Raw genomic sequence first — 354 nt, forward strand, 5'->3', positions numbered from 1 at the left:
CCTCTCTACCATATTCTCTTCTTCTTCTTCTTCTCTTCTTTCTTCTATTGCTCGAGGACGAGCAATCTTTTAAGTTTGGTGTGGTCAAAGCATAATCCTTTTTGTTTTCCATTACCATCAATGGCACCTAAGGCCGGAGAATCCTCTAGAAAAGGAAAAGGGAAGACAAAAGCTTCCACACCCCGAGTCATGGGAGAAGGAAAGATTCATCTCCAAGAGCCATCAAGATCACTTCTATGATGTTGTGGCAAAGAAGAAGGTGATCCTTGAGGTCCCTTTCAAGCTCAAGAAAAATGAGTACCCGGAGATCCGACATGAAATCCGAAGAAGAGGTTGGGAAGTCTTAACCAACCC

Source organism: Arachis duranensis, chromosome 2 (assembly GCF_000817695.3).
Source record: "Arachis duranensis cultivar V14167 chromosome 2, aradu.V14167.gnm2.J7QH, whole genome shotgun sequence".
Classification (NCBI taxonomy): Eukaryota; Viridiplantae; Streptophyta; class Magnoliopsida; order Fabales; family Fabaceae; genus Arachis; species Arachis duranensis.